Here is a 22,789-nt window from a genome sequence, read left to right as displayed (position 1 = left end):
TAAATGATGTAATTATCCAATGGTCCTTTCCCCATTTAAACCAGTTTGAAAGTTAAAGGTTTGTTTTAGATCAATTCCAACCACTTTGTGTGCAAATTGCACAACTGCCTTTTCCTTAACTTATCTCACAAATCCAATTCAATAGAGGCATGTCCATGTAAAATGGTTCTCTGATAATGAATAATTCCGAGTGGGAATATGAACTTGTCTGAAAATGGGGAAAAGCCCTGACTCCTGAATATAACATTTTTAAACCAAAACCAGGTTAGGCAGAAGTTACTGGCAATGATTCCATTGATTTAGGAGGTGCAAATTTTCTTTTGTGAGTGTAGGACGTAGAGCTTTTTTGGGATGGTCTGAGGCTCCAGAGCAGACTTTGTAGTGTAGACCCAGCGCCTGCAGTTGACACCAACCTATGATGAGATAAATGTCACCCTCAGAGTCCATAACCTCCTTGACAGAAGCTCACTGCTCTTGTCAGAATGTTATCTGGGACATGACACAGCTACCCCCAAGTATTGGTGCTATTTCAGGCATCCTCAGGGAAGCCGCGAGTGGCTGCCAGCTATGGTGCCAGGCCCATGAGGCACCTGCTGCCATCCAGAGCAGCATCTGGAGGGCATGCAGGACTTGTGAAATAACACTAGATGCCTGTGTTGTGGCTACAGAAAGTGAACCCCTGCTGCTGAGGGCTCTGGTTGTTCTGCTGCAGCATCTCAGGCACAAGGTGCTAGGCTGCTGCCGCAGAACGAATGCAGGAACCTGTGATGGAGACCACCCAAATGACATTTGTGGTACCAAGCAAGTTCATAAGAAATGTGTCTAGGCCAGCTGCCACCCATCCCATCCCTTAAGTCATACTTGAGCGCTGTGTCCTAGTCAGCTGGATTTCCCTGGCATAGCTCGCTGGGGAATGAAGTGAACGAAGTGGCCTCTGGCAGGCTTCACTAGCAGGTCTTTTCTCTCCCACTTCCCTACTACCAGGTCCCTCTTTTCTGTTGCAATGGAAGCTCTTAGTGCAAAACCTGCCCTGGCTTGAGGAGGTCCCTGTGCGAGTGATAATAGGACTGTTGCGTAGTGAAAGCACACATTTGACGGTGGGCTTACACATGCACACATGCAGAGTCTTTAGTGCAGTGCAATGCTTGGTCTGTAGAGAGAATTTGTCCCCATCTTAATACTTAAGACAATGCGAGGATCTGCATGCCTCAGATTGCTTTAGATGGTAGGAAGCTGTCAATTGATTAGACAGTAAGGATTAGGTGTAAATGAGGAAAAAATACTTTTGTGTTAAAAAATGTATGGGGCTAATTGTGTATGTTTTTATTTATTTAGATTTAATTACTGAAACAGAAATTGTCAATTATCTAGCCTGCGTCTATTGACTGAGGAGAATAACATTCACACTGTGTTAGATGCATAGTCAAGCATACATATAGAAGTAAATAGTGTGAAAACAAAGGTTTTCATAGCTTTATTAGCATAGACTAACAAAGGCTCAGGCCTGCAAAATACTCTACCCGCTTGGCTTCACAGAGTTGTGTGTAAAATTGGACCCCTACCTACCAGGTACATCTTATAGAGCTTTGTCTGAGCTGTGTGGTGTGTACTGAAAACGTACATGCTTTGCATAAGTTACCTAAAGTGAAGTATGATGAGAATCTCAACTTTTGTATTTCTTCCTTGGTTTTATGTGTACACTTACTGCATAACCCTAAAATTGCAATGATATCCTGCCCCATTTTAATAGATATATTAATTATATTTCTCCCCCTTAATGGGCTGCTTGCTTTATGGTTTGGGGACACAAAAGTAAATTTTAAAATCAATTATACAATTACATATGTAGCAATAACAGAGCACAGAGCTAATCGTCTTTGGGTCAGGACTATAACCTTCTCATAATGCGGGTTTCATTAGGGTAAGGTCTATTATTGCAAAGAATTACAGAAATAATGGGAGTGGGTGTATTCAGCAAGAAATAACAAATGAGGGTCTTTCCTAGATAAGAGAAGCTGTTTGCTGGCTGCAGTGTGATAGCAGGCCCCTATAGTGTATGTAAATTGATAGGGTCAACTTCCCTTGCTGTATGCAATGCACAGTGTACAAGAATTAATTTCCGTATCATTCTGGAGAATGGCAGGAGGAGGGCTTCCAATTATCACTCATCATTGGATACAACCGAGCTGAACCACGGAGCCAAGTGTATGAAAAAGACTGCAAGGAGACATGTGAAATGGGCTAAACACTCGGTATAGCACACTTGAGCCATTACGCGTTTAATGTTTTCTGTTATCTATAGGGTTAGTAGCAGAAGCGATGGTTGCCGCTGTGCATTGTCTTAGGTCTGCCTTTGAAGAATAAGCTTTCAAATATTATTTGTAAAAAAAATTTGCACATCACTTGCAAATATTCTCCATTCTTGTAAACCTATGTGAACTTGGTTTTACAACAGCTGGTAAGATAAGTTTTACACTGTCTTTGTTTCACAGTGGGAAGATGATCTTTATGCCAGGTAAAGGATGTGCTCTTCAAAAGCACCTAAACATCAAACCCTCAAATATTTTAGTTCTAAATATGGGAGGTTGATGTTCATATATCTTTGAGGTTCTGGAAGCACAAAGTTAATTCAGCGTTAATGATCTTGCATACCATAGATGGCCTGATAATGTTACACTCAGCATCTTGCCCAACTCCTGAACTACCAGTCCACGTTCTGGTAACCATTAGGGTATGCAGCTTCCCTTCAAAGTGAATCACTACCTTCTCCTGGTGTACATAGCCCTGATGTAAATGGGGATGGGAAGGCAAAGCCTCTCCCTTTTCCACATAAATGATGCCATCGCAGGGGGCGGGTGGGAAGGCACGATCTCCTCCGTATAGCTTATGCCATCCCCCAGCTCCTTGCGGTATCTGTGTGGGGTTGAGATGCCAATTTGCTGTGTCGGGGACTCTGTGGGATGAGGGCTACCCAGCCCTATTTACAGCATTGAATCTGTGACTGTTACACATTTCAGGAGCCTCTTACCACAGGGATTACAGCCTCTCGTAAAAATACCAACAGTATAAACAAGGATAAGTTTAATTACAATTTAATAGGGCTTCCTATTAAATTCCTTGTCTTACCTTTCTTCTTTGTCCTGATGAAATGTCACTGCTTAGTAATTTCCTGTAGTCTTTGCTAATGCTGCCTCTGAGCATCTTGTATGACAAAAAATTGATTTCATACTCAAAGAAGTAGTTTAAAAAAAAGTCTCTGTGATTCCTAGGTAACTTTGAGAGCAGTATACTAAAGTGATGGTTTGAAATAATATTTCTGGGAGTGGATTCACTATCACCTTGTAAAACTATTTTCACCTCTAAGTGGTTAATTAATGAGAATAAAATAGCCTGTATGGAAGTTTTCTAGGCATTTCTGGCAAACTTCCCCTCCCTCTGAAATGATCAAACCCAATGCTTGGCCCTTGGCTGCCACTCCTTCTCGTCCCTCAGACCGGTGGCAGTGGACCTCCGGGGCAGGGGTAGGCAGCAGAGCAGGGTGAGCAGGCAGCTCACCCCTCCACACAGGTGCAACTGTGATTTCTTGAAAGGTGTCCCTGAAAGATAAATAAGAAAACAAGATTATTGTCGATGAGGTTAATTTTGCTCTTGAGATCTCTGACTTCCAATGGGAAAATTCAAAGGCATCTCCAAATGGGACGATGTCCTAGAAAGCTGCGTTCTCTTGCAGCTGCACAAGTCTTGGGTTTTCCCTCCTGTAGCTGTTGAGAGCCTGACTTTGTTTTACTGACAGCATCTTGTTAGGGCTGGGGCTGGACCTGAATACCATTTGGGGCTGAAGTCTTTGGGCAGAGTTTCAGGTACAATGTCAGCACTTTCTTGCTCACACCCTGCACATCGTGGGCAGCATCTGGCAATGCAATGTTGAAAACAGAACTGCTTGTACTTTCTCTCCACCCATTTGATGGGGAGACCTGAAATAGCAATAAAATAAGATTGAAGATTGTAACAACATAGAGCTGTATGTAGAATATCTATTTTCACCTGAGACCAAGCGTGAGAAGTTCCCATATTAACTTCTGAACTTCTGAACATAGTCCTATTGGAAAATAGGTCAGCCAGTCCTGATTTCACTAGTTGCCAGCCAAATTCATTGCAAATGTCAGAAGCACAACTCATCTGGTTGTTAGCACCATAGCAGCAAAATGTGAAACAAGAAGGATGCGATCTCATGCTAATTTTACATTCTTTTTAGTCTCAATATCTTTGACATTTATTTATTGTCCTTAGGGTGAGACAGTGACGATGTTTATATGTATGGCCAGAGTGGGTCATACCCAAAGTCCATCTAGCTAATGTCCCATCCCTGGCGGTGATCCGTGTCTGTGTCTAAGGAAGAGGATAAAAGAGGGCAAAGACAATGCGCTGTCTCATCAGGAAATATTGCTACCATCCGGTGATGTGACTTAGGGACTTGTTGTGCCAGAGGTGGTATCCTTGGGCTTAACAGCCTTGACAAGTTTTTTTTCTATAAAATTGCCTAATCTGTTATTCTGTGAGGTATGATCTAGTGGGATGGTATACGAAGTCTTGGCTCCTGTGGAAAAAGAAAGAAAGTACTTACACATTGTAAAAGGCTTGTTTCCCAGGATATACGTGCAAAAGACCAACGCAGGTGTCAGGCAAGGTGTCTTCTGTGAACTTCTTCTGAACGTGGTCCTTTTAGATGGTGGCTTCAGAAGCAGAGGACAGAGCACACGTCTGATGGCCCTGACTTCAGTGCAGATGGATTCTTTGCAGGGTGCAGCTGCCAAGGTGAGGCGCATGTATGAATTTAGATTCCTTGAGTGGTTTACATTTGGCTGTCTTGGACTCATTTTCACAATGATGGCAAAAGGCATATGCTCTATTGCATCACGATCCATCTGCTAAACGTCAGTTCTCTCATTTGATATCTGGTGCATTACAGCACCTTGGTGAACTAGCTGAAAGGATGTTCTTAATCTGGCAAAATAAGGTATTCTCTCAGTTTTGGAAACAGCTGAAGTTTTAAAGATGGAATGTGAGTAAATAAATATTTGAAAAGCAAAGCAGCTTAAGGACTTAAAATTGTTAAGTTCAGCAAATAAAAATACTTTTCTATAATGGAGCTTTATGGAACAACATCTGTATATGACACCATCTATATTCATATTCATAACCTCGCTGTAATGTTATATATAATTTAGTTTTCTCTCACCAATATATGCATGTATTTTACACAACTGTGTTTTTTTGCAATAGATAAAAAAGATGACTCTGTTATGAGGAATTTCCTATTGAAGCCCAAATTTAACAAGATTTAAAGCAAGCAATATTTAAATATATACTTAATTTTGAATACATTTTGCTGCTTCTTGACTTCAGTAAAATTATTCGCATGCTTAAATTAGAAATGTACTTAGGTGTCTGGTTGAATTTGGGCCTAAAAGTCATTAATTTTCCACTTAATTGTTTTTAATTTTCAATACAAGGCCTTAACAAACAGCAGATTTTTCTCATCAAATGTGATAAATTACATGAAATTTAATGATGTGATCCTAGTGGTTCAGAGAAGTACTCTTCAGAGTTTTTCATAAAGCAAAATTTAAGACACACCTGACATTTGCAGGTCTTTTAGACTGATAACTATCTGAAAATGACTTACTAAAACCACCTTAGCTATAAATGCAGCAAAAGTAGCTAAATACACTGGTTCAGAAATCTTAATATAACTTAATCCTGGCATCTTTTTATAACATCCTAAAATACTTTGCAACATGGAGTCAAGGTTTTCTTTTCTTAAAACCCTATTATGAAGAAAGTTAATTTCACTTTAAAGTCGGAGGCCTTACCTACCCGGCTGCATTACCAGTCCTCTGACAGCCCTATTCAGCCGGGCCCCGCTGATATGTTGTAGAGATTTGAAAGTAAAGAATTGCAAGAAGTGCAATTTAATCCCAAAGTCATTACCTAAATGCTGAGATAGGATGGGGATTACCACCAATGTAAATGAGATATGAGACAGCCAATGGATTAGGGGACCCTTTCTTTAGGATGACTTCGGCAAATAGGCTAAGATAAGGAAATCTTTGTAATTACATGGAGCTACACTGGTCAATTCTGACTTTTAAATACTGAGGAGCTGGAGAAAAGGAAAAAACCCTACATATGTTATTCTGTGTAATATTAAGTAATTCCTTTCTAATTCTACACAATCAATAGAAGAACATCATGCCAAATGAAAAGATGAGGGCTGCCTACATGTCCTTTTGTGACTGGTATCATTCCATCATTTTTGGTAATATCATTTCCAAATTAAATTTTATGGTCCATTACATACCAGCTCAAACACTTTTCTAATGGAATCTTAAGTGGAACTGACTTGCTTTGCGTGGGGTTTGTCTCTCAGTTAAGATGTTATTTAGTTCTAATTATCAGATAATGAACTCAGGAAATTTAATTTTTAATATTTATATGTCAAAAGTCCATTGTACTTTGGTTAAAGGCTTTAAATTAAAAATTAACATGGACAGAATACTAATTGAATACTTTCCCTATCTATAAGAGTGAGAAATGAGTTACATAGTTCCCAGATTAGCTTGTTACATTGCAATTGTTTACTTAAAAACTTAATTTAGTCTTCAGAAATAAATCACAAATAAGGAGATCCAGGAAAATGAACCTGAGAAGCTTTAGGTATACAAGCTTAAAGTGCATATCTTTATATGCATTGCCTGAGCCTCATATGTAGAAGTTATCACTCTGATGTATATGTGTATTTGCTGCATATGCAAATGTCTGTGCATATACACAGTTTCCAAATCATAGTGGTTGTTTTTATGGGTGTTCTCTCCATTTACACTTTCTCTCTTTGCCCACTTTCACTCCTTATTTCCTTCTTAACAAAGAATGTAAACACAACTTTTTTTATTATTCTTTCACATTTCAGAGCAAGCTGTCTCAGGAAAATAACTGCAGAAATGAGAAAAGGGTATTTCTTTGGACTTTCAACAGGTGCCTGTCCAGTTGCATGTCCTTAATTTGCCTCTCTGATCTTTCTGTTGTGGTTACTGGGTTGTGTTGGAACTGGGGAAAACTGGGTTCCATTCTTTCCCCCGGTACTGTCTACTTGGGTGACCTGTGGTAAGTCCTGTGAAGTATGAGAACGAGAAAGGACTGTTTCCATACCTTGCTACTGTAATAGACCCTGGAGACCGAGCTAAAGCCTCTGCCAACCGTGTATAACGTGTATGGAGAGTGACCTTCTTCAGAACAGATCCACACCAGAGAGCATGCAGCCTATGTTAGATGGCAGAAAGCAGAAATTGAAGGTGAGTGTTAATCTTGCCCACATCGGTGTTTAGGCCCTTTTAGTCCCTTTTCCGAAGAAGGACTAATCTGGAATTGACCTTCTTCTAAGACTTCAATTTCTTCCCAAGAAAGGAAGCAGGGGAAACATACTTTAAAAATTGTTTTTACTCAGAACTGGAGTAGGTACCAACTCCCCTCTCTTTGCGTAGTGGCTTAGCGGTTAGGGCATTCGCTCCAGGGTGAGAGACTTGGGCTGAAGAGTAGGGTTATTTTGGGTCCTACCAAATAAACATTTTGAGCATATTATATCAAGACAGTTTAGTTTAATATTCATAAACAGTACTCAGAGCAGACACTGGACAGCTGAATCTCTACATTCACGTGTGCCTTACTCATGTATTGTGTAGTCCCTCTTTGCTGTTAAAAGCTTAACTTGAGCTGAGTCTTGAAATCTGTGAGCTGTTGTAACAACAGCTGAACACACTCAACAACCTCAAATGTGTGCCATGCAAGAAAAGGGTGAGAAAGCTGGATTTGTTCAGCTGGGAGAAGAGAGGGCTGAATGGGGATATTATTGCTGATTTTGGCTACCTAATGAGGGTTGTAGAGAAGAGAGAGCCAGACTCTTCTCAGAGGTGTGCGGAGAAAGGATGAAAGGCAACGGACACAAGTGGTAGCAAGGAAAATTTCAGTTAGACATAAGGTTCACACTGATGGTGATCAAAAGCTGTAACAGGTTTCTCAGAAAGTCGGTAGTGTATCCATCCCTGGAGATACTTGAAACTTTCCTGGACAGGGCCCTGAACAACCCACTCAAACTTCAAAGCCAGCCCTGCTTTGAGCAAGGAGTCGGACCAGGTGACCTCCAAAGGTCCCTTTCCAAGCAAAGTTATTCTGTGATTCAGTTATCTGGGTCCTAAAAGCTGTCTGAACTTTTTAATCAGTGGGATGCAGACATGTATCAGCAAAAGATCCTTTTTAAAACTCACTTTCAAGAAAGCTGGATTTAAATAACGTTTTCCAATGTTATTTACCTAGATACGTGTATCTAAAGTGGATCTGGTATTGTTGGTATGATATGATATATGAGTGCAGATGATGTATCACTTTCCTTTAAAGAGACTGTCATTTATGTGTCAATCATGATTAAATTCCCATCTAACCTCTCTGTAGCTCTGATTTACCAAACCAGGCTTGCGAGCTTCTCTCAGAGAAACAAACTCAAGCCAAACAATTCTTCTTCACTTCCTCCTCCTCTGACATTATCAACAGGAGAAATCTGCTGGATCAGATTTTGCTGTCAGATTCTGCAGGTGTGAGTTTATTACTCCAGTTTCTTTACTGGAGTAGTTTTGACTCACAGCCCTAGAACTGGGATTGCAGGTTTCACCCGCATGGGCTTTGAAAATTAATTGTTATTGGAAGAGACAGTTATGCAAAAGGTGCTTTCCATTGGTTGAATCTAGAGTCTATTTTCTAATGTGGTCTTGGAGCATGCCAAACTTCAAAGCCATTCTTCAGGTCTGAGACCTTCATTCTCCTTGTCTCTTTTGGAAACATGCATTCGAATAGCCAGCCTTAGTCTGAGAACTCCTTTGCATTTGTTGATACCAGAGCTTTCTGGGAACTTCCTCAAGACCCTTTTCTGATATCTTCACTGCAAAAGCAAATGGCATAATTTATGGATTGACACTCACCTACTCTGCAAGTAAGTGCACCTATGGGGCACCACAAGCTCTGGACACGTAAGAAGTTATAATTAATAGACTTGACCTAAAAAGACGTGGTTTTGATTGAATCAGCGGTTGTATTAGAGAAAGGCCAGGATTATTATTGACACATTTTCTACTTCAGACCCCACAACCTGCATGATTTCCTATCGCTCCTTCTTAGTAAAAGCAGGAGGCTTGGCAGAAGGGCAGACAAACCGAAGTGAAACCCTTGGTTTTGCATGAAGCTCCACACATACAAATATGCTATGTCCTCACAGGTGTTGGGCTGAGTTTTGTGTGAGGTATGCAGTGCTGGACCACGCATTATCTGCTGACAAGGAACGACAACACTGTTTAGTGGATTAACCATTATATTCCTTATGGAAAACAATGTTCAGGCTTATATACATACACTGCTGGGAACATAACAAATACGATGATGTCTGCTCAGAAGCTGTCAGCAAAGCTGGGAGACCATCTGCCCATGGTGAGACAGGCAGTGTTGGAAAGGGGAGTCTGATGAGTCTCTCCCATCAGCACAATATGGTGTTGCACTGATTACTGGGAGATATGGTTTGGAGAACGTCTTTATCAAAACAGTAGCTGCAGCAGGGAGTATGAAGGGATTCTAACTGAGGTCCAGGCAGCAGAACATGACTCGTGATAGGTCTGCCACCATCTTCAGTGTAGCCTTGCCTCCGCAAACTCATGCCCCATGCTTTCCCTTCCTACCAGCCTGTGGTAACCCTCTCAGAAACTTATCCAGAATTTGCAAGGTGTTCTGGGATGGAAGGAGCTATGCATTATAAGTCAGTTGTAGGTATTATCATCAGCTGCTGAAAAAAGTATAGCAATGGGAGGAGCCGTGGGGAAATAACTGTAGTGTATGTTAATTCTGTTTAGTTAGCTTGTGCTCACTGCTCAGAAGCACATCACCCTGAATCAATTAATACTGGAAGAATGGAGAAGCATGAAAAAGGCACAACATATTATCTCTGCTCTTGAAGGCTGCAGTCTGATTCCTTCTCATTCTTCCACTAAGCAAATTTCTTACACCTAATTTATTTCCAAAGTAAATAAAGAAAATTTCTTGAGACATATGTTACCTGTGGACAGATAGTTCATTGTTTTTTAAATTGAGTGTATATGCATACATGGGCGTGTGTGTTTCTGATGTAGCTGGTATAATAGAGCTTTCACATTCATTTTTGCTTTTTAATTGAATAGTAAATTAATTTGATTAATAAAAGTCCTGGGTAGCTCCTGAATGTGAATTAAAGGAGGGCTAAGCATATAAATATAATATCTTTCAAACCAGTCATTTTGCAAAGCTTCTTATAATTTTTCTTTTCCTTTTATTTCCTTAGGGTTGTACTGGTGAGACTAGAGGGGATGCATGCTGCTCTTAAATGTTTATTTCCCTTCTCAATGGCTATTTGAATCATTTCCAGCAATGATATCTTGTAATCATTTTGTGCTATTTCTTAATCTCCTTTAATATTATACTGTACTCTTTCTGAGCATGTCTAATATCACATGACTGAAATGACTAATCTTTAAGTAATACCTGGCAAATATCAGGTACCTGAATGGAACAGTTTAACCACGTCTGACTTTTATTTTTTCCATCTTCAGAAAGACCTGTTCCTTTTACTTCAGTGCTATTTTCCTGTACTTTTAATACATGCATTATCTTGACTCCACAGCTCTTCAACTGAACGGAGGAAAAGTCGCAAGACCTTGGGAGCAGGACCGGGATGTATTATTTTTTGGTGACAGGTAAATAAGAGACTTTCTTCTTCTCAAAAACAGTCTGGGAGGAGTAATGAGGCTACAGCAATGAGACAGGAAATCCAAAATAAGAACAGGAAAGTGAGGATTGATTAGGATATGGAGTTGGGGCACATACATGGCATATGCTTTGATCTTTGTCTATGAAAACACCTATGCAAAACCTTGTTTCTTTGTTTGCTGTTTTAATATAAAGCATTATTGATCCTTTGCCTATCAACCTTTTGATCTAGTATCTCTTAAAACTTCACTTCTCCAATTTGTGGCATACACTGGAAAACCTGCATCTGTATGAGAGCCCTTCTGTGTGAGCAATACACTCCAGTCACTCCAAGGCCAAGATATATGATTTAACAAACCAACAAATTATCTTTCCATTTCTAACTGATTTAAAAACAATTGCCTTACTGTTGCTTCAGAGGAGGGTGGGTCTTTCACTGTCACAAGGTCACTTTGCAAGTTTTAATTGCTGGGTGCTGTTCTGTCCTTTCATGGCTTTCTAAGTGATAAATAGCACATCGGTTCAAAAGCTAGTCTATATAAACAAGCTTATCTCTGCCCATAGTCTTTAATGAAAAATGAGTTGTGAGTATCATTGTTAATCATGGTAATTGTTAATGTTAAGAGGGCTGGTATTATGAGTTTTCCTATTAGGCTTTCAATTCGTTATATAAAACGAGCAATCTTGTAGCCATCTATAGCATTCTAATTTTAATTATCTAGTGGCTGCATTTCAGATCACCCTTTCTTTATTGAGATTAACAAAACCTTTAATGCAGTAACCAGTGTCTTTTGATGTAATTGGGCAAAGTTACTTGAAATGTTCAATATGCAATCATATCATTAAAGATCAACTCATCACACTATGATGTGTTTCCTTCTGGGAATCGCTCTCTATTGGTTTTGATTTAGCTTACGTGACTTACACTGGCAATTTTACCCACGTTTGTTCAGCTCTATATTAAAAAAGCCTCACATTTCACATGTGTAAAATACAGGGCATGTAAGGAAAACAAAGATAGTAAGGGAAGACTTGAGGACTAGTCAAACCTAGAGTCTGTGAAGAAGTTAATACATGAAAGACAAAAGGACAGAGGAACAACATATTTAAAACCCACACTAAAACTTCATACAACTCTTTAGACAACCAGCACTAGTGTTTAAAAGAATTATGGACTACAGTATCCAGACAGCAGCTCCCAAAAATTCACCACACTTCATCCATGTCTGCTTCAGCTTTGTAGGTGGAGGTACATATGAATGTATCTTCTCTCCATCATTTGAGATACAAGTATTCATTACAGCAGCATCGTGCCCATTTAAATGAATCAAGAGGGAGAGCTGATTTGAATATATCTCTGTGTGTCAGTGATGCAGGCTAAAGTGGCTTGTATCTCCCATTTTCCGCTTTTATATTTACATTATATATTATGGCATAATAAAGTTCCACTTATGGAAATGCAAAAAATGCAGAAGGTGACATTTACAGATGTTTATTTTAGAGATAGAATGATTTCTTTTACCTCTAAAATAAACAAAAGGTTTCTGCTGGTCCCATGTTTCTGCTGGAAAGAGGGTGGAAAGGTTAAAAAGGGTACAGAAAGGAATAGGTTATAGAATTTCCCAGAGGGAAATATAACATTTTTAAGAAATTCTTCCACACAAACACACATGGATCTGTTTATCATGGGAGGAAACAGAAAGACGTGGGAGCTGGACATCACACCAGAGGCGGTAGCACTGGGTCAGTGGGATGTTTATGGCTGTTCCCAGCATACCTTGCTGATACAAACTGCCAGGAAGGGCTCCCAAATCTGAATATACTTAAATAGCTTTTCTAATAGCACTAAATGTTGTAGTACAGGTGAGCTGTTAACTGTCTGCCATTTGTACAGTTTGAGTTATCATTGACTCAGTCATCAGACGGCTGGTTTGACTTTGATGTTTGCAAAATGTTGAAAGCTGAACGATATTCTTTGTTCTTGCATTAATATAAGGTGTTTCACTCAGGGATGCAAATCCTTGTATTTCTTTGCTACATTAGCCATGAAATGTCTATCCTTTGTTCTCAATGCTGAATTAGTTTCTTTAGGTCATAGAACAAGGAGTCTCAAACCCTGACTAGGGTCCTTTAGTGTCGTATTTATTTATTATTATTTTGTCACAGTAAAAATTGTCTTCATTAATTATGAGTGAAATTCAAGCAATGATCCAGGAATTTAAAGATGCTCTGCATTTTGCACCCCTCCCTTACTTGGCATGTTCTAAGTTTTACGGGCCGCAGGGTAAAAGTTGAGTCCTATTTGTACTCATGAGGATATGGCTGTGTGTGAGGGTAGCAATGATTGCAGCTAGCCATAAAGGACCGGGTTCTTCTAATGCTCTCACTCTACTCTAGCACTGGAGAAAGTCTAAAGAAGACAGTAGGATTACTCCTGACTCCTTATAGTGCGAATAAGAACCAACTCTCCTATTTTTAATGTTGTTGATAGATGTTTAATATATCCATTTAATACTCCAAGCATGACCTCCAGTGAGAAGTTCATTAGCTGCACACTGAAATAAGGCCTGGCCCTAGGCAGAATGGAAAAGGACCTGGTGTTATGCAGCTCCTGTCAGTCCCAGAGTGCTTGTCAAGGTTATGAGTTAAAGATTGATAGTGTCGTGACTGCACAAGCATTTATATGAGAGGGGAGAGGTCACAAACAGGCTCTGGGTGTTAGATCCTCTGTTACAAAGAGAGGGAATATTGGCCAGAATGCAAGAGTAGTTGTCCTTCTCTTTTCAAGAAGTGTTATGGAAATCTGTCTGCTGTAATATGTGTTCTCTGTTGAAACATGTTTCAAACTCTTAATGAATTTATTTATATACCTCCAGGTATAACTTCTACTGCTCTGCAGGTGCAGATGGAGCTATACAAATAGTTAATTAAATGGTGTGACAGTCTTGTATATATCACAGGGAGGCCACATACAGAAAGGCCATATAAAACCTAGGAATTAACTCATGATGTGTCCACCACACCCTAGGCATAACGACCAGCCTATTCTTCTGCCAGATTGCTATTGCACAGTTCCTTCTGCAAACAGCCAACTACACAAACATGGAATGCACTGCATTTTCTTAACATCAGTGAATTTGGGTGATAAAGAGAATTTTGTCCATGGTACAGATGACCATAACTCTTTCAGGGCACTCTTTGTGAGAAACTAACAGGATCTGATTCTGGTAAGCTTATTTTAACTATTAACTATTCTGTTTCAAGCCCTCAAATATTTTTAAAAAGGGAATTTAAATTTACAGATGATCAAATGTCAGTATGTCTTGATCAAGGAAGTCTCTCTTTGCACATTTTGTCTTATGTCGCTGTTTACCTTCAAGAAGATCAGTTGTGACACACAGTTTTAAAGAAATATTAGCCAGATTTCTTGTGCACTGTTCAGTTAAATCTTCTCCAGTACCAACCCTTTCCCCTCACTTGGTGGTAATGGTGGCTTTCAGCTCTAATTCTCTCTGGGCATTTTGCAGAGCCATCATTTTCCTAGCATGCTTTTCTGGTTCTGCTTTTTTTTTTTAATGTGGCACAAACCAGGAAAATGAGACCAGCTTTAGTAAATCAATTGTCTGCACCTATCTCTCCTCAGACTTAAAGGAGGGGGGTTTTTATGGCTGTAGGGATGGCCTATTTTCACCAGGCTGAAGTCTCAGGAGGTCATGGTTATAGGACATATATTTTTGGACACAAAGTGCTGTAATGTTTTTTCAGTGGGGCAGGTGGGGATGTAAAAGTGTTTCTGGCTGTTCAACAGAACAGAGAGCATTAGAGGACCTCTTAATTTACTAAATCAAATCCCCACCGCAGCCCCATGTCATATAATCAGTGTACTGAGCTCCATTTTACAAGTGGTTGGTTTCATTAGCTCAGTTTGTACCATGAGATTTAGAGTAGCTTTCTGACATGTAAAGATTTTCTTCTAATGTCTAACCAGTGAATGTCCAGCAACCATATCTCATCTCTGTCTTACATTATTACCCTGCATGCAACAAAATCCTTTAGTCTCTTTTTCTTTTGTTTGATCAGCCTGAGAGGAATGTCTGTCCTGGATGACATTGACCAGAGCTGTACACAATGCTTCCATTGATGTGGTGTGCCATCTTGTAGGTTACACAATAGGGACTGTAGGCATTCCTGCTTTAAGCCAAACACCTTGCGATAGAAGAACATCTCTCCTAGAGGGCACATGAACAAAAGGATCTGCAGAATGACCTTCAGAAGAGCTGAAGGTCATGACATTCAGCATGGGCGTGCAAGGCCCATATGACAGGTAACCTCCCTACAACTTCTCCCTGAAGTCGTGCTTGGGACTTGGTTCAAGTATGTGACTTAACATCTTTTCCAAATCTTTTGCTAATTTACTGTATTTTGGAAGAAATTGTTGGCAGTCTAACTCTCGTTAGCCATGCGCACACCCACAAGTCTAACTCTTCCTGAATCATGCTGAACTTCTCATGTCAAGACAGGAGAAGTCTGTGTCAGAACTGATTCCCTCCTGGCTTTTTGTCCTCTGCCCAAACCTCTCAGTCTGTCATTCATTATAGACCTGTGATGGAAAATAAAGTCAAAGCCATGTGACCCAGGAGTCTGGTCACAACCAAGCTTTGTAGTTCCAGTGTCTAAGTTATAGAATGTGCTGGATAGGTAATAGAATGGAAATGAAGTAATATTTCAATATTTTCATGCTGCCTGCATTACAATTATGATGTTAATTAATTATCTGCCTGGCAGTTAACACCATGCAGAGGCATGGTTGTGGTCGACTTCCTGCTGTTCTGCTAGCAGTGAGTAATTAACCTCTCCTCTTCCCTGGGATTCTCTACAAGATGATCAGCGTGTTGATGATATAATTATTATTAATTCAGTTTCTGTGTTTCGTTGACATTGTTAATTACTTGTCGGTAATCAGCTAATGTTTAATCTTCCTTGCTGGATAGCTTCTTAAAAGGCTGCTTGAAATGGTTCAGAGAGGCTTCCCAGCACATTCTCACTCCTCATTTCATCAAGTGTTGGACACTATTCAGAATAAATTATTATCTAAATACTACAAAGAGTCTACTGAAGTTGGAGAATTTTGGGATCAAATTAAATTGCTGTTTTCACCGTTATAAGCAAGAATATGTAAAGCTGTTGTCAATAAATCAGGGAAACAAGTGGGATCCCTTTTGGTGCCAACTTTAAAAATTGATCTCACTTACAGAGTTGTCAATATCATTTAAAGAGCAAAACTTAATTTAGTGCTGTTTTTTGGTTTTAGAGGATTAGTGATTTTCCTGCAAATAACTGTTCATGGCATTTTTACTTTCAGTAAAAGTAAGAAATCTCTTTCCTAGTGTCTTGACCAACTATGGAAGCATATGGGTATTGTATGCTATATAAAACTTTCCTTAGCAAAAATAGCTTTACCACAGATTTTAAAGGTAATGCCAAAAGCTTTTTTTTTTTTCCCCCTGAAAGTGTTGCTTAAATGCATATGTCTTAAAATCAGATTAGACCAATTCTGTTTTCCACTTCAATAAACAGAGTGGAAAGTTTGAAAAAGTATTTTCATAAAATAAAAGAGTCAGTGTTATTTTTTCAGCATATGGTTATATCCACCAACATAACTAGTTCATTTTGCTTCAAATTCCTAGGTTGACATTTATCAGAATACCAAAAAGACATCATGTTATTGGGGTAGAACAGTAAACAATTAATTGTCTCCAGTGTGCTCTTATTTTGAGACTGGAACTACCCCTGCCTTTCTAGGTAAAATACATAGCTTAAAACCAGAATGACATGAAAAGACCAGAAGTTCGGATCTCTGGCAGAACTGGGCTTAAACTTATTTATGGGATAGAAAGTCTTTGAGAAAGAGCAGTCAAAGGAAGACCTCGAATGAAAAGAAGGTACTTGATGAAGAAGGAGATCATACATTGTTCTCTACCTGGTACTGGTAAGGTCCCAGTGGTAGAACGGTACTCAGTTTGCAGTATTTTATGTCAAGAAATGGACCGAAAGTTCAGAGAACAAGAATAATGTAAGAATACCTGGTCCATAAGGAAAGAGTGAATTAATTGGTGTTTTCAGCCTGAAGCAGAGAAGGCTGAAGCTCTGTTCACAGTAACCATCTTATATTTGCTAGGCTTCTGCAAAGAAAGAGAGCTCTCTCATGGCTGTGTCTATGAAGGCTAAAATACAAAGAAACATGATAACACTGCAGCCAGAGACTAGGATTAGATGTTAGGAAAGTCTCCAAGAGTAAGAACAGGCAGAGAAGCAGAGCCAGGAATTGCCAGGAGTTAAATGGGCCTAAGGAAAATGGAAGCAGATGAGTTGAGGAGCAGGAATGAGGAAAAGGAAAAAAGAGGAAGGGAGAAACACCAAACTGAGCAGAAGTCCTGCAAGTACAGGGGGATGTGTCTGAGGTGATGAGGAGACACTTCAGCAGAGAGAGTGGTGGGATGAGGATCAGTTGTGAAAGGGGATCCCATAAGAGCAGCAAGAGATGGGGAAAGCAATAGTGCAGGTAAGTAGGTTGAGAATAAAGAAGCAGTTTGGGACACCATAAAGAAGAAGGGATTAGAGGAGAAGGACAATTAAATGCAAGGTAAGAATAAGGACTTGGTTTTATTTCAACTGGAGTCGCACAGCAGAGGCTGTAAGCAGTTAAATGGAGATGCTTCCAATGCCATTTTAAAACTGTCTAAGTCTTAATTGCTTTGCTCTGCAAGAATTTCATGCCAAAAACCCTGCTATCTTTTGCCTGAGATTATCCTCAAGTTTTGCTTTCAACCTGGAGGTTTGGAAACTTGGATTAAAACTCAGCTGATGCCTCTACTTTATACCTTCCTTTGGATTGAAACCCTGCAGAATTCTTCTACTTTATGCTAATGTTTTTTTTGGAACCATAGTCTCTCCTGTGTCAGCTAGAAAATTTTATATGTATACCAACCCCAAAAGAGTTTAAACTCGCATGAAATTGGGGACCAAAAAGTGTCATAAATCTCAGAAAATGTAATCACTTTTCTTTCTGGAAGTTTCAGCCTCACTTTTAAACTCAAACACCCAAAGGGCAAATGTCCACTTTTCCTTTGCAAAGAATGTGGCAAAGCCTAGTCTGACCAAAATAACTAACAGGATTGTGTAACAGAGTGCTACACTTGAAGGGGAAATGGAACATTTTTTATTTCCTAAGTTTCACATAAAGGCAATATAAATGAGCATGCAGATTGTGGAATGGTTCATATTTTACGTATTCAAGCTCTGGTAATAGGTGGGAACAATATGAATTGTACTTATGTACCGAACGAGGTCTAGTTACACAGCCTGCCTTTGATAACACTCCTCATTTTGTAAGCTATATGACATGTCAATTTACTGTTTTCATTTTGGAGTCTGAGAATGTTGGATTGAAGCTTCAAGATCAAAACAAAGGTTAAAACAAAAGAACTGTTGATTTCTTTTTTCCCAAGTGTAAATATTCTCGTGTATTGGAGGGTGACACCCTGTATTATCTGGAAATAGGGACCTCTGTTGTACATCCCTTTTACAAAGGGAGCATGGTTCAGTTGTTATGATATTTGTCTTGAATGTGGACAGCATGGGTTTAATTCCTCATACTGCTACAGATGTTGTGTATGACCTTGGGAAAATCTTTCACACCCAGATCCTTGACAGGACTTAGATGCCTTGTGTTTGCAGCGCTGACGTGATCTGACAAAGTTTGAATTTTGAATGTTTCTGTTTAATGAACTATTTGCAAACACCTTCATGCAGGCAAAGCGCAAGCTATTAGGTCATCCACTACCTCTGGGCTTCAGCTACATCTTTGGATATTATTTTTTCACTGCTTGCTATGGATGCTGTCTAAGAAGTCAGGCAAGTCACACAGTGTATCTGTTTTCTTGTGAAAAAATGACACATTCAATGGTGAATATTGGATACTGGTTTTTTACAAGTATTATTTTATGATGAGAGCATAAAAAAATGGCAATCGGCCTTTATCCCAAGTGTTTCTGTATAGGTACAAAGCATTTTCAGATCAGAATTCTAACCCAAAATGACTAAAGCCATGGTTACAGAAGAAGCCACTTGGGTGACAGTCAAAAACATGCAAAGGGAGTTTTGCAGTGTTCCTCTGTGTTCTGCAGAAGGCAGCGCAGAGTGACACAAGCTAACTGAAAGTGAGAGGCAGCAGCCCATCAGGAGCCAAAATGGTGTTTTTACACAAGAGCAGTGTAAATCTGGCACTACCCCAAGAAGTCCAGGGCTTTCCTTCAGATCTGCAGGTGGTTGGCAGGGAGCAGGAGCTTTACTGGCAGTGACGTGGAAGAAATTAGAACCAGCTTTGGTTGTTGCACGGAGTTCACGTGAGGGGTAGTGATGGTCATTCTGAAGTTCAGAATGGTCCCTGTCTTATATTCTCAGAGCTGCCCACTTTTGGGGTTTAGCCAAAGAGCTTAAAGAGATGTAGCTTAACTTTACATTCTCTTAAAACTGCCTGCTTGCCCCCCTTCAACTATATGAAATTATCAGGGTGCTTAACATGCAAAAGAATAAGATTTGACATTACATTTATTCCTGTGTAGTGATTTCAAGGTCAATATCAGCTATTGTCAAATGTTGCCTGAGTATATTACTTGAATAACTCTATTCAAAGACCAATAAAATAGATTTCCCACAAACAAGCTCTAGAAATAGTTCTTACAAAATTCGGTTCCTCCTAATTAAACAAAGAACTCTCTGGGAATTTAAAACACATATTAGCTCATTTACACAATACAATGGCAGATGGTAATAAAAAACCCCTGTCAATAAAAATGTACTGAAGTTTCAGCAAAGAAGACCTGGGTTTTTTTTTAAATCTAGTTCTGATATGGTCTGTGTTTTGGTAACACAAGAAGAATTTCCTACCAGTAGGAAATGACAGTTTTCAAAGGTTTTTAAAATGTCTCTTGTTCTAAGTTATAACCTTAGGAATGAGTCACTGAGAGTTGGTCTGTACGTTTGACCCTCCATTACTGCAGCTGGAGCCACCTTACCCAGTTTTTCACAGACAGGGTCTCTGTCACTCTCTCTTCAGTCTAGTCTACACTACAAGAAGTTTGCTGCTCTATTCACGTGTGCTTTTACCAGCGGAGCTTACGGTGCACCCCAAGGGATATATAGTACTCCATCAGTATAACTGCATCTACATTGGGGCTTTGGGTACGAAAAAAGGGAGATTTTTGTTATGTTGGTGAAGATTTCTAGTGTAGATTGTCTGGCCCACTTTTGGTGGAAACTTATAATATTATTGCTAATGTTTCCTGTAGTTGTATAGTGCCATAGCTGCATGGATGTATAGGAAAGCAAAGGTCACACCATGGATGCCTGGCATATACGAGCTGGATTCAGGATCTTCCCTGAAGCCAAAGGAGTGATGAATATGTGTGAAAGCATCTCTGTTGACTTCCTTCAGATCATCAGAGGAATTGTTTACTATATTCAAATCAATTAGGCTGAGCTGCTCTTATTTCTCTAGGACATTGCAAAAACAACTCCCCAAAAGAGTGGCGTCAGGTATCACTGTAGATATCTGCTGGCTTTAGAACTGTTATTAGTCCTGATCATAGATGTGAAATAAAGTGTTTGAATCTCAGAGTTCAAGATGTTTGCAGGGCTGGTAGCTGAAACAACTTCATGTGTTGTATGTATGTTTATATGTTGTATGCATGTTTATGTGTTGTATGTATGTTTATATGTTGTATGTAAATCCTGACATTTAGCATTGTTGAAATAACTGTGGGATGGTATGATACCTACATTAGACAGGAAGGGTTTTTTGGGTTGAAGAACTTAAAACCCATCAACGTGTCATGGAGAATATACTTTTGCTTTGAGCTGCAGGTCCGTCCATTGATTACCAGTTATTAAGAACACTTCTAACTGCTGAAGCAGAAATAATGTTCAAAGTAGGTACAAGGGACTGGAGGAGTTCTGCTGGGTCACTCACTCCTCTGCTCACATGGACACACTGGATTGCCCTTATAATTGATCAAAATTCAGTTGAAACCACTTAGGTTTCCTGTTCCCAAGTCTTCTACCGAAACTCACCTACTGGAGGGGTATTCCTGAACTTCATCACTTTACTAATTAGAAACTTTCTTCTAATTTGAAGATAAAAATTATGGTTGATCAATTTATATCCATGTATTCTGAGCCAGGGTAATTTGAGCTCATGCAGTTCTCTTCCCTCTGTGGTGTGACCCTAATGAAATTTGCACTATGCTGTTCTTATATGATTGTTCTTTCCATTTCTTCAGAGCAATGACAATTAGTCTTCAGGTTTTAATTTTGTTTTCTTTTGGGTGGTAAATATTCAGACTGTGATGGCTTCTAGAGCATTAAATGGGGCTTGAGATGTCATACGAGTACTGCAAATACAAACAAGAGGACCAAGAAGCTGTCTGTGTCCTGAGCATTTAAAAGTTACAAACAAAATGAAGTGGTTTGAAGGGAAAAACTAGCTCAATGTTGTTAGTTCTGGATACAGAGTATGGGCTTTTTTATTTATGGGAGAAGCAGGAAAAAAGGGAAAATTTCAGCTGAAAAGGGAATAGTTCACACTTTCTGCCTGCCTCTGTAGTGGTCTGGGTTTAAAGGCAATACAGTAGAACTCCTTTTGAATGAAGATTTGATAGAAATTAAGGTAGGGATCATCAACTATTTCCATGTGTATCTCACCAGCACAGTATCAAGAGTGAGGGAAAAACATGATGTTTTTGGAGGAGAAGCTGATAATGGCTTAGTCTGCTGGCTGAGGAAAACCAAGGGATGGTATTGCAATAGGACACTAGACATGTTTGACAGAGGGAGCCAAGTAAAAGAAGTCTTTAAAGTCGAAAAAGTTGCTGTTAGGCATAATATGAGTGGAAGGGAAAGGGGTGACTATCAGCAGACAACAGGTCTGCCTAATAGGCAGTGGCCAACATGAAGGGAAAAAGAGCATGGAATACTCAAGTGAAGAGACAATAAGGCTTGGATGAGAGTTTTAGCTGTATGGAAAGCCTGAAAGATATTGTTAGATACCTGTAAAAAATAGGAAATATTCAGATATTGCCTGAACATCTGCCTGCAAGCACGTGGGCTGAATCTATGGTCTGACCTTGCTTTTGTGGCTGAAGCGGTGAAAGCGTGATTGAATTTGGTTCACGTCTGTTCTCCCACCTGCAAATGCAATGTACTGGCTGTGGGTTGTGGTCGGAGCGGGGAAACTTTTTTTTTTAAAGTTTAAAGTTTATTTAATTCCCATTACAAAATAAGAAAAACAATGAAGTGTAAGGTGCGTTAATTATTTGCTGCAGGCATTTAAAGAGAGCTCTAACAGATTTCATCTACTGAGCTGCAAAACAGGTTAAGATTATTATCCCCATCTCACAAGTGGGGTCTGAACCTCAAGGTCACACAGTATGTCAGTAACGGAGTCAAATAAAAAAATATCCAGCAAGCTCTTGCTCTAACCGTAAGCCAGTACTGCCGCACTCAATATAGTATATAGATAGTGTACTGTAAACTCTGAAAGGAATCTGTGGTTTTATTACTTCAGTAATCTCAAAATCTAATTCTGATTTTGCTGGTATAGTGTCAGTGCTACGAATCTATCTCATCCAAGTCGGTTTCTCTTCAATTTTTCAATTGGCTTGTCTAGGGAGACGGGGTGACATTTCTCCTTGTTTTGTTCTTTTTTAATTTCTTTTACCTCTGTCACAACCCTCTAAAACAATACTTTAGAAAATGACAGAGAGGCAGTGTTTGTAAAATGTCATGATCACAAACAATCAGAGTGATTGCATGCTACATTTATCATACATCAATGTCCCCTGCCATCAGTTGCTTCTTGAAACTACAGAAGTCCACAAAGTGAAGCGGGACTTGC

The sequence above is a fragment of the Harpia harpyja genome, chromosome 2 (genome assembly GCF_026419915.1).
Source record: "Harpia harpyja isolate bHarHar1 chromosome 2, bHarHar1 primary haplotype, whole genome shotgun sequence".
NCBI lineage: Eukaryota > Metazoa > Chordata > Aves > Accipitriformes > Accipitridae > Harpia > Harpia harpyja.
The sequence above is the reverse complement of the archived record's forward strand: the minus strand, read 5'-3'. Positions refer to the sequence as shown.